The sequence below is a fragment of the Sus scrofa genome, chromosome 3 (genome assembly GCF_054392235.1).
Source record: "Sus scrofa isolate SSC_HxYL_T2T_F1_AM1 chromosome 3, Sscrofa_HxYL_maternal_Yorkshire_Landrace_v2.0, whole genome shotgun sequence".
Taxonomy (NCBI): Eukaryota; Metazoa; Chordata; class Mammalia; order Artiodactyla; family Suidae; genus Sus; species Sus scrofa.
The window spans coordinates 20,712,136-20,729,683 of NC_139385.1; the positions used below are offsets into that span (position 1 = coordinate 20,712,136).

The 17,548-nt window shown below is 44.7% G+C and overlaps 1 protein-coding gene across 1 annotated transcript in view; it reads right to left on the reverse strand.

The window, feature by feature from the left end:
- The window catches only part of HS3ST4 (heparan sulfate-glucosamine 3-sulfotransferase 4), a 507,434-nt gene that overhangs the window by 292,424 nt on the left and 197,462 nt on the right, over positions 1-17,548 (reverse strand). The window lies entirely within an intron of this gene.

Here is a 17,548-nt window from a genome sequence, read left to right on the forward strand (position 1 = left end):
CAAAAAAGACAAAAAAAAAAAAAAAGAGAGAGAGAGAGAGAGAGAAGCAAACTGCTATCTGCAAAAGGGATTCTGTGTCTCCATTTCCCCAGGTGGGAGAAAGAGTCAATAACCCCACCTACCGACAGAGTCTCTTTGAGGATGACACGGGTCGGTGCTAGACTCTGAACAGATAAATACTCAATAACTGTGAGCAGTGTTGCTGCTTCTGCTGCTGAAGATGTGTTGTGCAGACTTGAGATGTGTTTCCAAGGTCCCACAGATGCCCTGGGAACCAGCGACTGAACTCCTGAGCACTCCCTAGAACTACGTGTAAGACACTGAAAGGCACTTATTTTGCTGCTGAGAAAAAGAAAAGAAAAAAAAAGCAAAACAAAGTCAAATAACTTGCCCAAAGCCAGAGTGTTTACAAGTGGCTTAGAACAAGATGGAACCCATGGGCTACGGGAGGTCTGCCTTCAACAGCTCTCCCCCTTCCCAAATCCTGGAGACTCTTCTGATCCTTCCCACACGCAGGGACACATTGACACAACCTGTGCTTCTCTACTTGTGCTGAGACTGATGTCACTTCACAGTCCAGACGTTCCCTCCCTTGAGGGGCATCTGTGCGCTCACACCATCCGTTCTCCACAGAGAGCCAATCACCAGCCTGGTCCCTGGGGCTGTGATGCAGATACAAGCCCCTCCTGTTCCCCAGGAGCAGATGGCTGCCTCTGAGGCCATATTTCATTGAACTCCTCTTGGGTACCCCAGGAACCTTCAGTAATTACTGCTATTATTCTTACATTAAATGAGTTTTAAAAAAAAAAATCAGAATGCCTGGGAGTTCCCACTGCGGCTCAGTGGAAATGAAGCTACCTAGTATCCATGAGGATGCAGGTTCGATCCCTGCCTTTCCTCTGTGGGTTAAGGATCCGGTGTTGCCATCAGCTGTGGTGTAGGTCACAGAGTGGCTGTGGCTGTGGCATAGGCCAGCAGCAGCAGTTCTGATTTGACCCCTAGCCTGGGAACTTCCATATGCCTCAGGTGTGGCCCTAAAAAAGCAAAAAAAAAAAAAATCAGAATGCCAAAGGTACAGTGGAAATACACACAGATATGTACACACAGCACTTAGATGCATTAGGGATTCTTAAGGATTTGACACAAAGAAATTCTGGGGGCATCATTCTACCAGTGGACCTGTCTACACAGAGATCATTTCATCTCATTTTCTCTTCCAGGCAGATGTCGTGTTTATTAACCACCTCGCCTGCAATTTCCCCGCAAGGAACGCAGCAGGGGGTAGGCAGTGACAATGGGTGACGGGGTAATCTCTGTTTTTCTGGATTCCTCACCCGTTTTTCAAGTTGACAACCTGAATTACAACATTTGCTCCTTAAGGAAATTACACACCAGGAGTGTTAGCCTCCCGATGAAGCGCTCGGGTTCTGCTTCTGTTTGCTGGAATTCTGAACTGGTTTCAAAGTGAGGGCTCCCCTCATCTCAACTGTTTTCTGTTTACAAAATTGTTTCTTCTCCAACTGAAACAGGGGCTGCATCTCTTTTTCTTCTGAGACGACCCTGAAGCGGAGCAGGCTGCTGCTCGGTGTCAAGGTGCTTCTGGGTGTCTGGTACAGGCTGGAAGAGGGACATGTGTTGTCAAGGCCGTGGCCTCCGATGGAGGGGAGAGAGAGGAGGAAGAGGAGAGAGAAGCAGGCTGTGATGCCTGCTGTTCCATCCGGATTTAGTATCTTACAATGAATCTTCAATGTGTGTGGGGGGAAAAAAAAATCAGCTTTTTGGCACAGAAGTTGGAAGGTAGTTGCCTTCCCTTTTACTGGAGTCCAGAGACAGTGGCCCAGTCCTGGCATTTTCCATCTTGGTGGCCTACATCCTTGAGCAGGTGGGAGACAGAGGTCGAAGCAGCAGGAGCAGCAAGGTCGCAGGTCCCGGTTCTGATGTAGTTGGTACCTGTACATCTGATATGAACTATCCTAGGATCTTTTTTTTTTTTTCTTGGACTTTTTGTCTTTTCTAGGTCCGCACCCACGGCATATGGAGGTTCCCAGGCTAGGGGTTGAATCGGAGCTGTAGCTGCTGGCCTTTGCCACAGCCACTCCAGATCCAAGCCGCATCTGTGACCTACACCACGGTTCATGGCAATGCCGGATCCTTAACCCACTGAGCCACTGAGCGAGGCCAGGGATCGAACCCGCAACCCCATGGTTCCTAGGCAGATTCGTTAACCACTGAGCCACGATGGGAAGTGCTATCCTAGGATATTGACTGCTTTATTTTTCTGTTATGTCAAAAGAATGCTCTGAAGGAGGTACACTCATATCTAAAGCTATATTCCTACCTGTTTATCTATCTTCATCTTTCTACCTCTTTGTCTTCTCTCTATATATATATCTTCCTAGTTCTCTATCCATCTATTTATTTTTCTTTTTAGGGCCACACCTGCGGCATATGGAGATTCCCAGGCTAGGGGTCAATTCCGAGCTCATGGCAATGCCAGATCCTTAACCCGCTGAGCAAGGCCAGGGATCAAACCTGCATCCTCAAGGATCCTAATCCGATTCATTTCCACTGAGCCACTTCGGGAACTGCCCCCATTCCTCTTCTAGGTGAATGGATGAGTGAGCTCCCCAGAGAACCAGGATTCCCTCAAATACTCATCAAGGAGGAATAGAGGGCCAATGAAATGGATGCTCTGACCAGGAAAATTCCTCTGCAAGAACCCCGTGCATGGACGAATAAAGCTTCCAGCCTCTTCTGCCATAAATGTTATCTTTAATATAGAAGAATAAGCCCTCTAAGTACAAGATGAATCTCCAGCCCTTTAGAGATCCGTGAATTACTTAGAAGTACAAGTGAGCTTGCATCAATAGATGACACATGTGACGTCTCAGACCATTAGCCTCTTTTATGGACTGAATCCTGCCCCCTCCAAATTGATAGGCTGAAGCTCTAACCCCAATACTTCAGACTGTGAGTGAATTTGAAGATCAGGCCTTTGGGGAGAGGATTCAGTTAAAATGAGACCATTAGATGGGCCTTAACCCAAGCTGATGGGTGTTTTTATAAGAAGAGATTAGGACACTCAGGGAGCATCCAGAAGCATCGTGCCCAGGGAGACAACTAAGGGATGAGGCAGCAACCAGGTGGCTGTCTGCAGGCCAAGGGAAGAGGCCTCCCAGGACTATCAACCCTACTGATACCTTGATCTTGAACTTCTAGCCTCCAGAGCTGTGAGACACTAAATTTTTATTGTTTAAGGTCCCTCCCCCCAGTCAATGGTATTCTGTTACAGCAGCCCAAGCACATTAACACATGAGTCCAAATTTTGGACATATTGGATAAAAAGAGGCAGATTGGAGGAAAACATAGGAGTCTGCATCATGGCTCAGCGGAAAAGAGTCTGACTAGAATCCCTGAGGATGCAGGTTCAATCCCTGACCTTGCTCAGTGGGTTAAGGATTCGGTGTCGCCCTGAGCTGTGATATAGGCCTCAGATGTGGCTCGGATCCTGAGTTGCCATGGCTGTGGTGTAGGCCAGTGGCTGCAGCTCCAATTCAACCCCTAGCCTGGGAACCTCCAGGTGCCACAGATGTGGCCCTAAAAGACGACACAAAAAAACAAAACAAACACTTCACATGTAAAGTTTCCATGTTCATGTGATTTTAATCTAACTGTCTAGATTGAATAGATTTTCTAAGAGCTTCTACTGTGGCGCCATGGGTTAAGGATCTAGCATTGTCTCTCTGGCAGCTAGGGTGGCTGCTGAAGCACGGGTTCGATTCCCAGCCCAGTGCAGTGGGGTAAAAGGGCCGGTGTTGGCACAGCTGTCATGGAGTTTGCAGTTGCAGCTCAGATTCAATCCCTAGCCCAGGAGTTTCCATATGCCACGGGTACAAATAAATAAATATACTTTCCCCCCCAAATAGACCCTATAACACCTGTCTATAACATCAAACCAATGTTTAATCTCCGTAGATGACATGGCCGTGGGAACCTTCCATCTGCAGCGAGTCAGTCAGAAGCACAGGTGACAACCCAGGCTTGCAAGTGGCATCTGCAGGGGAGGGCAGTCTGGTGGGACCGTGCCCTTAACCTATGAAATCTGGTGCTCTCTCTGGGTCAATAGTGTCATCATTGAGTTGACCTGTGTCAGAGGATTGCTTGCTGGGTTGGACACAACCCTTCACACCTGTCAGAATGGTTCCAGAATCTTATCGGGCTGGTCACCAGAAAGACCTAGCCATGATTAGAAGTTTAGAACATTAGGAGTTCCCTTCAAGGCTTGGTGGTAATGAATCCAACTAGTATCCATGAGCAGACGGGTTCGATTCCTGGCCCCCCTCAGTGGGGTAAGGACCTGGCATTGCTGCAAGCTGCAGAGGAGGTCGAAGACACAGCTCCGATCTGTTGTTGCTATGGCTGTGTTGGCAGCTGCGATGCAACCCCTAGCCCGGGAACGTCCCTGTGCCGTAAGAGCAGCCATAGAAAGAAAAGGAAAAAATAACGGGCAAATTATATTCTCAAGGGGTGCCAGGTGGTAAAAAGAAAATGAAAAGCAAGGCATCCGTTACTCTTACTTAAGATAGAGTGTGTTTGTTTTCTGCAAGAAAGGCAGGAAGATGTAATCTCCATCAAGCTATCTGAGGAGCTGGATAGAGTATCTCACGGATCAAAGTAACGGGTCTATGAACATGGCAATGTTTTCATTCACTACACTTTTTGGCGCACCATTTCATGGACGTTTTATTTTCCAAGAGAAAAGGTAAACACAAACAAAAGTGTTCATGCGTGCCAACAATTTAAATCATAAAACATTAGAAGAGAAATAGGTCTTCTTTTTCAGTCAGGGTGTCTATTTATAAAGAATAGGATCTACACTGTTTTTCTTTTCTTTAAAAAAAAAAAAAATGCTGGCGTTCCCATCGTGGCGCAGTGGTTAACAAATCTGACTAGGAACCATGAGGTTGCGGGTTCGATCCCTGCCCTTGCTTAGTGGGTTAAGGATCCGGCATTGCCATGAGTTGCGGTGTAGGTTGCAGACACGGCTCGGATCCTGAGTTGCTGTGGCCCTGGTGTAGGCTGGCAGCTACAACTTTGATTTGACCCCTAGCCTGGGAACCTCCATATGCCACGGGAACGGCTCTAAAAAAGGCAAAAAGACAAAAAAAAAAATATGCTGGTGTATAGTTGACTTACAGAGTTGTGTTAGTTTCAGGTGGACACCAAAGTAAACCAGTTATACATATATCCATTCCCTTCGGATTATTTTCCCATATGGGTTATTACACACAATTCCTGTGCTGTACCGTAGGTCCTTGGTACCTATTCTATATATAGTAGCGTGTATATGTCAGTCCTAACCTCCTAATTTATCTCTCCCCTGCCACATATCCCCTCTGGTCACCATAAGTTTGGGTTTGAAATCTTTGCATCTGAAAGTTCTTTTCTATCATTTCATATTAGATCCCACATATGAGTGATAGCGTACAGTATTTGTCTTTCTCTGCCTGACTTATTCACTATGTATGATCATTTCTAGATCCATCCATGTTGCTGCAAAATGGCAATATTTCATTTTTAATGGCTTAGTAATATTCCATCGTATATATGTACCACATCTTATTTTTTCCCCCATTTTTTAATTTATTTATTTTTTCTTTTTAAGCTGCACCTGTGGCATATGGAAGTTCCCAGGCTAGGGGTGGAATTGGAGCTGCAGCTGCAGGCTTATACCACAGTCACGGTTAACACTGGATCTGAGCTGCATCTGCAACCTAATGCTGCAACTTGCAGCCATGCTGGATCCTTAATCCACTGAGTAAGGCCAGGAATTGAACCTGCATCCTCACGGAGACAACATCAGGTCTTTAACCTGCTGAGCCACAACAGGAACTCCTTTTCCAATTTTTAAAGTTTTATCGAAGTAGAGTTGATTTTAAATGTGGTGATCATTCATTGTACAACAAAGTGATTCAGTTATATATATACACATACCCATTTTTTTTTTCCAATTCTTTTCTCATATAGATGATCACGGAATATTGGGTAGAATTCCCTGTCCTATACAGCAGGGCCCTCTTCGCCAGTCATTCCATATGGCAGGGTGTGCATATGCCAATCCCAAAGCTGAGTCCATCCTTCCATCCTACCTGTCCTCTTTGGTCAAGGTGTTTATTTGTAAGTAACGGAATCTACTCTGGTTTATTTATTTATTTATTTTGGTCTTTTTAGGGCTGCACCCGCAGCATATGGAGGGTCCCAGGCTGGAGACTGACCTGGAGCTGTAAGCCGCTGGCCTATGCCACAGCCACAGCCACGCCAGATCCAAGGTGTGTCTCTGACCTACACCACAGCTCACAGCCACACTGGATCCTTAACCCACTGAGCGAGGCCAGGGATCGAACCTGTGTCCTCGTGGATGCCAGGCAGATTCATTTCTGCTGAGCCACGATGGGAACTCCTGACTCTGGTTTTTCAAAGTAAATACATAGAACAGAAGTCACTGCGGTGCAGGGCCCACCAAAATCAGGTACAAGGTCACCCGAAGAAAGAGATTCTAGTCTGAGCTCATGGAACCACACAACAGAACTGGGTCACCAACTGAATCGCCTGCTGCCATCAAGAAACTCCTGAGTCAAGAGACACCACTGCAGCTATAGATGCCAGGGCCCCATGGTTACTGCTCTAATCTATACCTGAACAATGATGCTCGGATTCAGTTCAAACCACTGTTTCACACAAGGCTAAAAATCACCCTTGCCCTGAAAATAAGATGTGCTGGGGATGGCAGGTTTGTGCGGTATGGGGTCTTGATTGCTTGGTTTTTGTTTTTCTTTTTTGGAATTCAACCTGGACGAAGCAAAATTTATATCATGGGGTAATATCAAAATGTAGCACTCATTGGAGTTCCTTTTGGGGCTCAGTGGTTAACAAATCCAACTAGCAACCATGAGGTTGTGGGTTCGATCCCTGGCCTCGCTCAGTGGGTTAAGGATCCGGCGTCACCATGAGCTGTGGTATAGGTTGCAAATGCAACTTCAATCACGAGTTGCTGTGACTGTGGCTGTGGCCGGCAGCTGCAGCTTGGATTCAACGCCTGGCCTGGGAAATTCCATATGCCACAAGTATGGCCCTAAACAAACAAACCAACCAACCAAATAAATAAAAATAAAATGGACAACATTTTGTGTAGTTACTATACAGTAGAGAACAGTGAAAAATTAAGTAACACACATGCAATAGCCTGAGAGAGCACGCCTGCATTTAATTTTTGTTTGCCACTCTTTTTTAAAGAGATTTGCCAAAAATTGCATTGTCTGTCCTTTTTGTCTTGACAAACGTGCTTTTGTTAAGACGGCCAATCCTTCAGAAATCCACACGCAGAAGATGGAGTTAATGTGATCTGAGAGCAGGTGTCACCTTTCTCCCTCCCAAATTCCAAGGAATGACCCTCCCCCCCAAAAAAAACATGTATTTTTTAAAGGAATCTGTTCAAAAAGCCAAGGATTGTGCCAGACCTGTGGGGGGAATGTTGGAATAATCCCCACACGGCCGGAAATGACTGCTTCAAAGGAAAGATCACATGTTCCAAACCTTAAATGAACAAACGCAAAAAGTTGCAAAGTCCCCATGGGGTCATCTCAAGTTGAAAAACTGGGGCATTACATTCACAGCAGCGAGACCAAAAATAAATAATGTAATAAAAGAAATAAATAAAAGACACATACACAATGTTCAAAGGTCTACAGATATGGAGGCACATTTTAAAAATTATATGGGAGGAGTATGTAAAATTTATACCCGTCACGAAAATCCATGCAAAATGAATGACTTCTTGGGAAAATATCATTTACTGAAATTGACTCAAGAAGAGGTAGAAAACTCGAGTAGACCAATAACCATCAAAGAAATTGGAAATGCTGTCAAAAAAACTACTTGAAACGAGGTGCCAGTGAAAGCAATTTGGAAACAGCTATTAAAATTAACAACACACATACCTTTCAACTCCGAAATCCCACTCCTGGGAGTCTATTACATGGAAATAAAAGCACACCGGCACATAGATGCGTGGCAGGACTGTTAATGCAGAAATACTTGTAGAAAGAAGAAGCCGGGGAGAGAGTGAACGGCCTACCGTGGAAAATTATATAGTCATAAAAACCAAGCTAGATTTTTAGCAGCTGATTTGGGGGCAATCAGCAGATCGTCTTGATGGCAGAATACGGCGCGACCCAGAGACACATGGATACATGTATTCTGATTTTGATAACGCAATGAACAAAACAATTTCCTGTGTGTGTGGTATGGTGGGATGTGTGTGTGCGCACCACATGCATCTGGATAATTTTATGAACATAGAAAAGGTCCTAAAAACCTCCAAACCAGGCTGTTAGCCCTGGTTCCAGAGGAAGGGATGGGAAATGGGTTGCTAATGAAAGTGGAGGGAAAAATAAAAAGAAGCCGTTTATCAAAAAAGAGAAAGAGGGATTTCATGTTGTGACTCAGTGGGCTACAAACCCAACCAGGGTCCATGAGGATGGAGGTTCGATTCCTGTAAATCAACTCACTCATTGGGTTAAAGATCTGGAGTTGCGGGGAATTGTGGTGAAGGTCATGGATACAGCTCGGATCTGGCGTTGCTGTGGCTGTGGCAAAGGGCGGCAGCTGCAGCTCTGATTTGATTCCCTAGCCTGGGACCTTCCAGATGGAAGTTTTCGATGGCCCTAAAAAGCAATTCAAATAAAAAGGAGAAACAAAAAGATTACATATAAAGAGGATTCCATGTCAAAAGCTTTTCACGCTTATGATTCCTTTGATGTGTAGTATTAGCTACGTGTATTTCCAAGTATGCAAGTGTGTGTGTGTAGGTTTGTTTTGCGTGTATTCATCAGTGCATAAAGTGAAGAGTGAAAAAAGAAAAACATCAATAAATGCAAAAGACACCCACCCAAGTTTTCACAGGTTTTCCAAACCTTTAAGACACAAAACTATAATTCAAAGATACATGCACCCCTAGGGTCCTTGCAGCACTATTCGCAATAGCCAAAACACAGAAACAACCTGAGGGACCACGGACAGATGAATGGATTAAGAAGACATGGTGCATATACAATGGAATACTACTCAGCCGTTAAAAGAACTAATGCCATTTGCAGCAACATGGCTGTGAGTAGAGAGTCTCATACGAAGTGAAATAAGTCAGAAAGAGAAAGACAAATACCATATGATATCACTTATATTTGGAATCTAAAATATGGCACAAGTGAACTTTCTAAAAAACAGGAGCAGACTCACAGACATAGAGAACAGACTTGTAGTTGCTAAGGGGGACAAGGGGGGGGAGTGGGATGGATGAGGAATTTGGGGTTGGTAGATGCAACCTACTACATTTAAAATGGATAAGCAATGAGGTCCTACTTTATGGTACAGGGAACTATGTTCCAATCTCTTGTGATGGAACATGATGGAAGATAGCATGAGAAAAAGACCATTATATGGGTCCCTTGGCTGGACAGCAGAAATTGACACAACACTGTAAATCAACAATCCTTTAGTAAAAATAACTTTTTGAAAAGATGCAATAAAAAGGCCCCGAACAATTACAAGGAAGGAAGCTTCTCCGCTTGTTCTGTGAATCCCAATGACAAACCCATACAAATAAGATACACACACCAAACTAGAGCCTCGTCCCACGGATGGACCTAAGTGAATCATGGGGCATCCTCTCCAGAAGTGCATGAACGAATAGCACGGCCAGCAGGGTTCGCTCAAACCATGTCAAGAGACTTTCGGATTTAGTGCCACCAGGCAGAGAACTCGAAGTCACCACGCCCATCCTTCCAAGAAGGAGAACCTGAATCAATCACACGCTGAGCAGCAGAAATGAACACAACATTGTGAATCAACTCTACTTCGATAGATTCTTTTTTTATAAAAGAAAAAGGGGGAGTTCCCGTCATGGCGCAGTGGTTAACGAATCCGACTAGGAACCATGAGGTTGCAGGTTCGATCCCTGGCCTTGCTCAGTGGGTTAAAGATCCAGCGTGGCCGTGAGCTGTGGTGTAGGTTGCAGACGCGGCTCGGATCCCGAGTTGCTGTTGCTGTGGCTGTGGTATAGGCTGGCGGCTATAGCTCCGATTCGACTCCTAGCCTGGGAACCTCCATATGCTGCGGGAATGGTTCAAGACAAGGCAAAAAAACTAAACTAAACTAAAATAAAATAAAATAAAAAAAGAAAAAGGGGAACACTTAGAAAATGAATGACTTTTCTTGGACCCATTAGAGAAGTCCCTCACCTCATCATCTACAGGTGAATCTGGAGAGTTACTGTCAGGATCTGCTTACTGCAGTGACAGACTGTAGAAACACCTGCATGGTCATTTTGACAAATTGCTGGAAGCCAGCAATGGAAAGGGAAGATTCTTGGGGGCGGGGGGTGTCTTAGGGGGTCTCTGATCTTCGAACACCGAGTGTCCAATGATTCGATTTAATTCTGACACTAACTATCCAGAGTTAGTGCAGACCCGACAGGCTCGTGGGTTTAGTCCAACAAGACAGCCCACTTCAGATGCCGGCCACACGCAGGACACCCAGGCTGCTCACACATTGGCCAGCCAACTACAAATTTGGTAGTTCCTATGACCACCTTCGTAGATTCTATAATTTACTAGAATGAGGTCCTTGACTCAGGAACATACTTAATTTACATTGGATCATTTATTGCAAAGGATACATCTCAGGAACAGCCAGATGGAATGCATGCACTGGGCAGGGGACAGAAGTAGAGGGCGGGTGTGGCGTTTCTGTGCCCAATTTGGGTGTGACACCCTCCAGAGCATCCACCGGTCCATGAACCCACAAGCTCTCTGAACCCCATTGTAATTTAAGGGTGTTTGTGGAGGTTTCAATACATAACCACGATTGGCCATTGGTGCTTAATGCAATAACAGCTCCCCTCTTCTCCCCAGAGGTTGGCAAGTGGGACTGAAAATTCCAACTCTATAATCATGACTTGGTCTTTCAGGGGACCAGTTCCCATCAGGAAGCTACTGAGGGAGCCCCTGCCAGGCATTATCTCACTAGTCTAAAAAGAGAGCAGGGAGTTCCTGTCGTGGCGCAGTGGTTAACGAATCCGACTAGGAACCATGAGGTTGCGGGTTCGGTCCCTGCCCTTGCTCAGTGGGTTAACGATCCGGCGTTGCCGTGAGCTGTGCTGTAGGTTGCAGACGCGGCTCGGATCCCGCGTTGCTGTGGCTCTGGCGTAGGCCGGTGGCTACAGGTCCGATTCAACCCCTAGCCTGGGAACCTCCATATGCCGCGGGAGCGGCCCAAGAAATAGCAACAACAACAACAACAAAAGACAAAAAAAAAAAGAGAGAGAGCAAATTCCAAGGATTTTTAGGAGCTCTGTGCCAGGCATTGGAAACAACGAGCAAATATGTATTTTTTCTTATACCACAGAGGCCCTCACACGTTCATGGATTTTGTAACCGAGCAGGGCCCTGTGGGGCTCCTGGGCCCAAAAGCCTTTCTGTGTCCCCCATTTCTCGTTCTTAGGAAATGGGCCTCATTCAGCCACCATGACCTTCTCTGAGTTCCTAGGGACAGGGTCCGACAGTTGCTGATCAGGGAAGGGAGGGGAGGCAGAGACAGGGGAGGAACAGTCAAGAAACAAAAGAGTCCAGGCTTGGGGCAGGATCCTGCTTCCCTCTCAAGAGATACACATAATAGCATAGGCATCTTATCCACCTAAGAGAAAAGTTATGTTCCTTATGCTTCTTTTAGAAATGAATACTTTAAAAATGAACAGCTTAGAGTCCTTCCTTGTCCTTCTCTCTGGCTTAACTGCACCCTAAACATAATCGCCCATAAGCTAAAGATGACGCAGCCTGAGCACAACTGCCTGGGGGCTAAAGATTATTAGCACATGATGTTTTTCAGGAACTTTCCGAGTTTGTTTTCATCTCTGATCCATATGTGCTTTTCACAAGTACTGTTACTCTAGGCAATACCCCAGAAGACCACCACCAGGATCAGGCTGAGATCTCCTGACTCCAGCTTTGATGACTAAGATTCCCCCAAAGAAAGAAGCATGCATGTTTGCCCCCATCCGGACTCCTATCCGAAAACCCGTTTTTCTCCTTTTTACTATAAAATTCCTCGAAATTCTTTCCAGTGTGCTTCGGGGGGGCGGGGGGGGCACTGTCTTTAGGGCTCTAGGCTGCCGTGACTCTCCTTTCCCTGGCAAAGCAATAAAGCTAACTTTTTCCTCCTTCACCCAAAACTCTGTCTCTGTATCTCTCTTCGGCACCAGCTGACAGATGCCAAGTTGCGGCAACGGTTTTACCTCCGGAAAACCCAACAGGGTCTCATGGTGAAGAGCAGAATAAGATCAGCTTGTGGTTCTGCTGAGGGAGACACTGGGAAAAGAAGGCAAATCACTGCAGGATATGCTTAGAACATTCTCCCTAACAAAGGACGACTCCCTGGGGGTGAGAATCTATTGGAGATTTATCCCCTCTGTGGGAAGGGCATTCCCAGACTCCAGGAATTTGAAGTCCTGGTGCTGACAGCTACAGCAAATAGTAAATATGGTCCAGCCCATGGCCACTTAACATAAAACTTCACACTAAGGGAATATTACCTCAGTGCCTATTACCCCATATATCACATCCAACTTTCCACAAATAATTACAAGGCAAGTGAAAAGGCAGAGAATGAAAGGATGGATGGATTTGAGGGTTTCTAATTCACAGAATTCACTACATTACAGATTAAGAACAAATGTATTTGATCCAAGTAGACTGAAGAAAAGCATTTCACAAATTTCATCCTTTTTTTAATGAAAATTCTCAGAAAAGTATTTCCCAACGGAAGAAAGTATACCTACCAAAAATCTATAATAAATGCCAACATAAGACATATTCTCAATGAGGAGTCCCCATGTGGCTCAGTGGGTTAAGGATCCAGTGTTGTCACTGCTGTGTCTTGGATCACTGCTGAGGCACGGGTTTGATCCCTGGTCTGACACAGTGGGTTAACATCTGGCACTACCACAGCTGTGGCCTAGGTCGCAGCAGCGGCTGGGATTTGACCCCCAGCCCTAGGGACTGCCACGTGCCACAGTTAAGGCCAAAAAAATATATATTCTCATTGCTTGCATCTACTAACCCCAAACTCTGGATCCTACTGTACAGCACAGAGAACTATATCCACTCTCTTGGGCTAGACCATGATGGAAGATAATATGAGAAAGAATGAGTGTGTGTGTGTGTGTGTGTGTGTGTGTGTGTGTGTGTTTGACTGGGTCACTTTGCTGTACAGCAGAAATTAGCACAACACTGTAAATCAACTATACTTTAATTAAAAATATATGTATTCCTGGAGTTCCCATCGTGGCGCAGTGGTCAACTCATAGAATCCAACCATGAGGTTGCAGGTTCGGTCCCTGCCCTTGCTCAGTGGGTTAACGATCCGGCGTTGCCCTGAGCTGTGGTGTAGGTTGCAGATGCGGCTCAGATCCCGCGTTGCTGTGGCTCTGGCGTAGGCCAGTGGCTACAGCTCCAATTCGATCCCTAGCCTGGGAACCTCCATATGCCGCGGGAGCAGCCCAAAGAAATAGCAAAAAGACAAAAAAAAAGATATATATATATATATTCCCAATGAAGTTGGGTATGAATGAAAAATGTTGCCTGCCATGTCAGTAAACAAAGGATGCCACACAGCCATCAAGCCCCTACGGCCAGCCTTCCCCACTCAGCAAGCCCTGAGGGAACTCAGGATGGAGATAAAACGGCTGCCCACCACCAAGCCCTCAGCCACTGCAATCATCCCCAACTGTGTACCTGGAGAGGACTCAGGATGAGAGAGAACAGGATCCTGGCTCTAGGCAGCTAAGGTTGCATGTCAAAGAAATGACTTCCATGAGCCCAGATTCTTGCATCTCCCCACATATAGAAAAGGGACATCTTAACTTGAGATGTCTGGTTTTCTTTCATTAACAGGAATCGTTTGATATTCCCACTACCTGGGCTGGGTTGCAAAAACTTCTACATATCCTGGCTCCTTCCTTGCCACTGTGGAGCAGTCACTCAGAGCCATCTGAGATACTGCCTCCTGAGCTTGGGGGTTGCAGTCCTCAGAAAGTCTGCCAAATAAAACTTAACTCTCAACTTTTAGGTTGTACTTTTTTCCCCCAATCGCCCTGAAAAAGACAAAATCCCTGATATCATATTTGCTGTGAAATATTTTTCTAGAGTTTGAACGAAAGCAAACTGGAGACAGAATAGGAACTCAGGTAGTTAGTATAGCAGCCTGGGCTCCAATACATTCTTTTGATATGGATATTGATTAACCTTTGTGGCTTAAGGGCTCCAGGGAGTAACACCTCCAGGAGCCTTGTTTTATTATAGGAAATGTGCCTTCCCCACAGACTTTGTTTACTACAGAAAATGCGAATCTCTAGCCCACTCCTCAGCTGATAAAAAAGGAATGAGAGGTATGGCGACTTAATCTAAGGACAGGACAGGACCAAGAAGCCATAACACTTACAGGGTATTTCCAACCTGAAAACCCTATTGGACAAGGACTGATACAGGTCATTGAGCACAGCCAATGGGAGAAAACCACATCTTTCTGGTCCCCACGTTGATACCCCCCCCATCTTTAAGGAACAAAAACCCCTAAAGGACAATAGAGGAAGGGTGGGGGCTCTTCTCTCTGCTCCCAGCCGTCCCAGAAGCTATTTGCTTTTCTTGAATAAAGACTTTGCTTACTTGCTACCATGAACAAGAACCCAGATTCCGGTATCATCTTTCTGGTATCAATAAGACATGTAAAGGAGATGAAATATTAGAAAAGAAAAAGGGAAAGTCATTATTAGTAGAAGATATGAATGACTACCTGGGAAGACAGATAAAAACAACTGAAAAACGATTCGAATAACCCATTTCAGTTAGGTGAAACTGAAATACTTTATAAATATACAAAAGCCGTTCCCTGTCCTGTACACAAACAACAGTGAATTAAAAGCATTCATGATACAGATGGCCAACAAGCACGTGAAAAAATGCTCAACATCCCTGATGATTAGAGAAATGCAAATCAAAACTACCATGCGATACCACCTCACACCAGTCAGAATGGCCATCATTAATCAATCCACAACGAACAAGTGCTGGAGGGGGTGTGGAGAAAAGGGAACCCTCCTGCAGTGTTGGTGGGAATGTAAGCTGGTACGGCCACTATGGAGAACAGTATGGAGGTACTTTAGAAAACTATACGTAGAACTACCATATGACCCAGCAATCCCACTCTTGGGCATATATCCGGACTAAACTTTCCTTAAAAAAGACACATGCACCCGCATGCTCATTTCAGCACTATTCACAATAGCCAAGACATGGAAACAACCCAAATGTCCATCGACAGACGATTGGTTTAGGAAGATGTAGTATATATACACAATGGAATACTACTCAGCCATAAAAAAGAACAACAGAATGCCATTTGCAGCAACATGGATGGACCTAGAGACTCTCATACTGAGTGAAATCAGTCAGAAAGAGAAAGACAAATACCATGTGATATCACTTATAACTGGACTCTAATATACACAAATGCACAAATGAACCTTTCCACAGAAAAGAAAATCATGGACTTGGAGAATGGACTTGTGGTTGCCCAGCGGGGGAGAGGGAGGGAGTGGGAGGGATCAGGAGCTCGGGGTTAATGGATGCAAACCATTGCTCTTGGAATGGATTTACAATGAGATCCTGCTGAGGAGCATTGAGAACTATGTCTAGATACTTATATCGCAACAGAACAAAGGGAGGAAAAAAAATGTATACACATATGGTCCCCATGCCGTACAGCGGAAAAAATAAATAAATAAATAAAAATTTAAATAAATAAATAAAAGCATTAATGAAAAGATCTATCATTGTCAAATAAATGCGATAGACAAGAAAAAAACAGGCAAGACAAGTGTAAAGAAGGTGGCATAAATGTATAGAAATGCCTTAAAGAAGGTCTAAATAACTCAATAAGGCAAATAGTTTAAATCTCCCCCTGAAAGTATCTATAAGCTCAGTCCTGTTTCAATCAAATTCTCAGCAGTATTTTTATGGAAATAAACAACCTACTTTTAAAGGAAAATTATTTTCAATCACAAAAATTCTGTAAAAAAAAGAGAGGAACATCTGCTCTATTGGCTACCAATAAATTCTGGGAAGCTAAAGTAATTTAGCAAGTGCGTTCCTGATGTAAAAACAGATAACTAGGAGTTCACGTTGCGGCTCAGTAGTTAACGAATCCGACTAGGAACCATGAGGTTGTGGGTTCGATCCCTGGCCTTGCTCAGTGGGTTAAGGATCCGGCGTGGCCATGAGCTGTGGTGAAGTTTGCAGACGTGTCTTGGATCCCGCATTGCTGAGGCTGTGGTGCAGGCCGGCAGCTACAGCTCCGATTAGACCCCTAGCCTGGGAACCTCCACATGCCGCGGGAGCAGCCCTAGAAAAGACAAAGAGACAAAAAAAAAAACAGATAACTAGTAAAACAGAAGAGTGTCCAGACATACAATCATGACTTGAAAGTCTGTGTGCCACGAAAGGGGCCCTGAAAATCAGAGGAGACTCACAGAACTGACAACAAAAACTGGAGTTGGGGGAGTTCCCTGGTGGCCTCATGGTTAAGGATCTGGGCATTGTCACTGCATCGGGTTAGGTTACTGCTGTGGCGCTGGTTTGATCCCTGGCCCAGCAACTGCTGCATGCCACAGGCATGGCCAAAAAAAACCAAAAACAAAAAACAAAGGAACAAAACTGGAGGTGGCCTGACTATACATTTGGAAAATATTTAATGATATTCATCCTTCATGTTACACACACAAAATGAAACTACAGATGAATGAAGAATCTGGATATTAAAATTAAATTAGAAGACAATGTAGTATATAACACTTTTACAATCTTGGGATGGGAAAATATTACACAATACATTAAAGCATGACTCAACAAAAGAAAAAGAAAAATGATTGACTTGCCCTTGTGATAAAGTTAAAACATCTGTTTGACAAAAGACTCCGTACAGCAAGTTAGAAGGTCATATTCTGGGAGAAATCATTTGCATCATATATGAAAGAAACAGAATGTTGAAATCCATAATATTTCAGAACTCCTACAGCAGAATTTTTAAGGACAAAGAAAGACTCCTCATTTTTTAAAATGATAGGAAAGAGGAATTCCTGTCGTGGCGCAGGGGTAACGAATCCGACTAGGAACCATGAGGTTGTGGGTTCGACCCCTGGCCTCGCTCAGTGGGTTAACGATCAGGTGTTGCCGGGAGCTGTGGTGTAGGTCGTAGACACAGCTCAGATCTGGTGTTGCTTTGGCTCTGGCATAGGCTGGCAGCTACAGCTCCAGTTAGACCCCTAGCCTGGGAACCTCCACATGCCCTGGGTGCATCCCTCAAAAGACAAATAAAATAAATACAATACAATACAAAAATAAAATTAAAATAAAATAAAATGATGGGGAAGATATATAAGAAA